Genomic DNA, 3,584 nt, shown 5'->3' on the forward strand with positions numbered 1-3,584 from the left:
TTGTTCCCTTTACACAGCATCCTTATGGATCGGAAGTGTTTATAGCCAAGATTAATTCTCTCTGTCACCCCATTGTCCTGCCCCCCCCCCCCCAAGAAAACATCACCACCAAAAACACTGAAAATTACAGACACTGTTTGTTTATCCTTGTAAATCCACTTTATTGCTTTAAAAAAAAGAACACATTGAATATATTCTTCTAGTCTGACTTTTCTTTTTTTTTTTAGACAGAATGTATTATTTCTTGACGACAACACAGGGGGTTTCAAAATGCTGGTGTTGTAGCACAAATACCAGCAGAAACAGAGCAAGACCGACAAAATGAACATTTCTTCATTAAAAAATAATCAAGGCCTTATGTTTAAAATTGAAATGTGTCTCTTATGTCTCCTAGAATACATTTCCCTGAGACACATATTTCCGCATACTGGAAGGTGTAGCCCCTGAGGTTTTGCAATCAATTCTCTTCCCCTTCATTTGTGTCACTAATATGTTCACTGCTTACCTTCATGAAGTTGATCATCGTAGTTTCTAATACATGTTCTTCAGTGTTTCAATTCCTGTTTAGCGCACATTGTAGAGCTTGCTTTATTTCCCACATTTTAGTTTTACCACTGATGAGATATTTGCCTTAACTGAAACTGTGGGTTGACTATTGAAAGGGAGGGTGGTTCCTATGCCACACGTCAGCATGGTGGAGGGTGTACCTCACTAAATGTTCTATCTGCAGAGCTGTAAAGTAGAACAACTTTGTACAGATATCCAATAAGAGTTGCTTTAAGTTAATAGAAAATATTAAAAAGTTGAACTAAACAATGCTAAGGGGCAGTGGAAAGTGTGTTGTCAAGCAATAACCTAAATGACTACACCTTTAAGCCATAACGGTAAGAACCCGAAACATTGTCTAATAAAAGGTTTAGAATTGTTGAACAGTAGCAGAACCCGAGACCAAACATGGCATTCAATAATCTTGCAGCAAACAAGTCACAAATGCATCAATAAACCTTTGTCAGTTTAACAGAATGAAACACATCTGCATTTAAATGGATAGAAACTTAACTGTACTATAAAAGTTACTGAAGGGAAGAAAATATCTAGAATACTTTAGTACCTGCTGCAGTCCATTATTATTCACCAAGGGGGTTCGTATTCTAGCTTTTGAAAAAATCTGGGATCATTCCCAAAGGTGTGAATCCTGCAGTCAGATCTCTATTATGGAAATGTTTTAAGTATGTATTATATTATTTCATACCAAAGTATAGACAGTGTTTGTCACCAAGCATTGTTCTTTTCATAAGCCAGAACAAGCAGTCCACACAGTGCTTCGCTAAACTGGTTATATCACAGCTATCTTAGCTCAATGATTATTTTTCTTTAGATTCACTTTGTATGTAATGTTTCATTCAGGTGACTTTTTAAAGACTAATCTCCAAGTACAGTGGCACGTGCAAGGAATCATTACTGTAACCCTGAAATACTCTCCCCCAGTGGATGTATCCCATCTATCAGTAAAAAAATACCACATAGAACAAATGTACAGTAGAGTGGTGCAGTAGGACATGTTAATGCTTAAACTGTGGTGTAAAGCTAGTCTTTGAGAGCTCATCTGAGGCCACAGTAGTGCTTCCAATGTCTAAGCTAGTGATGACTGAAACAGAAAATGATATACAAAATGAATCAAGGCGGCCACAAGAATATGTGACATAATGGATTCTGTCAACTGTTAGCGAGATGAGAGTAAAAGCTCTATGAACCTGGTTAAGATGTTCGCCCCTGCCTTGTTACAAAGACATTAGTTAAGGTAACTGATATTTAATACCCAGATCAAGTTCCTGTTTAAATGCCAGAATGGCTTCGGATTTATGCTGTGATGGCAGATGACAATGATCATAGCACATTAATACACCATTAAAACAGAACAGCAGTTAATTGCTATGCTAATGCTTAATGAATGTGGCCTACAGTAGTGACTGTAACATTTGCAGCGATTAAAAAAATTATACTGAAGCACAAATGACTTCTGGCATGACTTGCCTGTAGGCCATCCCTCCCAATCACTACATTTATAAATAAAGCAGAGAATCACTCATTTACACACAAGCCAGGTGCATGCCAGAAACTCAGCTCAGATGATACTCAAACTGAATTGTTAATGACTGGAATTTAACAATAAGACTGCAGAATGAAAAAAGAAAATATTATTCAGGTATTAAATTTAAATTTAAGAATGTATCTGAAACCTAACAAACTGAACTGAATAATATTGGTGGGGGCATGTTCCATATACTCTGTTTATATAAAAAAAAAAAATTAAAGTTTGAGAATACAGTTTTCAATTTCAGTTCAGTGTATTAACATAAATATATCAATAACACGAGTTCAGTTCTGACTGGCAAATCCGTAGCTGGCATTTCTTGACTAAACTCATTCAAGGAGTCCAAATCCAATAGAAATTTTAAATTATTCAACATTTTAAAGTTTTATAAAACAAACATAGTGGCAGTATTGTTTGAAATACCAAAGCGCAGCTTCGTCCTGAATTTCAGCAGCACACCACTGGATTGGAATGTAAGCAAAGGCACATTGGAACCTAGATTTAAAAAAAAAGGTATGCCACGCTAGATATACACACTCTTGTGTGTAATATATTACACACAGTATGTTAAACAAAACAATACCACTAATATTAACCTGCCTTCCTTTCAAGAGAGTGCTGTAGAACGTGATTTGAAATCAGACGTTTATTTCCATTGGCAGTAGATCGAGATCAAATCTATTTCAATTGGGATTCCCTCAAAGAGCAGAAGCACCCTTCTATTAATGAAACAAAAAGAAAACAAAGAAACAAGGCAGAATTGTTCTTGTTTTTTTGTTTGAACCAAACAATATTTACCCTTAGGCTGGGCAGCAACCTTCACTAAAGATTCTCATAGTGATGCTTCTCCTCAAGGGATATAGTTTCCTTTATATACATGTGACCATTCTCCAATTAGCAGTAAATTATCTTACATTCAAAATAAACCAATTTAAACCCACTTCCAAAATCATACACTCACACTATTGACACATACAGGCCTTACTTCTCACTGCAGCAATTCCACACACAGTGAGGGAGTTCCGAAGGCTCATTGGGCCTCCGATCCCACGACTGAGCCAGCTTCCACTTTACACCCATGATGGACAGTGGACATCAGCAAGCTACCAACCTCTGGAGGTTGAAGGCCCGTACTGCAGGTGTTTGCTCTGAGCTCCTGGTAGCAGGGTTTGCAGTAGCAAAAAGCAGTCCCTGCTGGTTTTGCCTGCCTAACCCACAGGAGCACCAAAGCCAATGCGACGCTCCCTTCAGAACCCCCAGCAAACACCATTGACTCCGCACATCCAAGGCGTGACCCCGCACTGTATGACTCACCATGCGGCTATGCTTTTACCAGATGAGCCACTCGGGGATCCCCAGTCTGAAATGTTTTTGCTGAATAAAAGCTTCTAGCTGATTAATCAATTTTGACAGCCCCAAATAGATGCCAGTGCTTGAAAATGTTTCAAAAGCTCAAACCACTTCAATGCGATGGTACCAGAAACTGTTA

This window comes from Polyodon spathula, chromosome 15 (assembly GCF_017654505.1).
Source record: "Polyodon spathula isolate WHYD16114869_AA chromosome 15, ASM1765450v1, whole genome shotgun sequence".
Classification (NCBI taxonomy): domain Eukaryota; kingdom Metazoa; phylum Chordata; class Actinopteri; order Acipenseriformes; family Polyodontidae; genus Polyodon; species Polyodon spathula.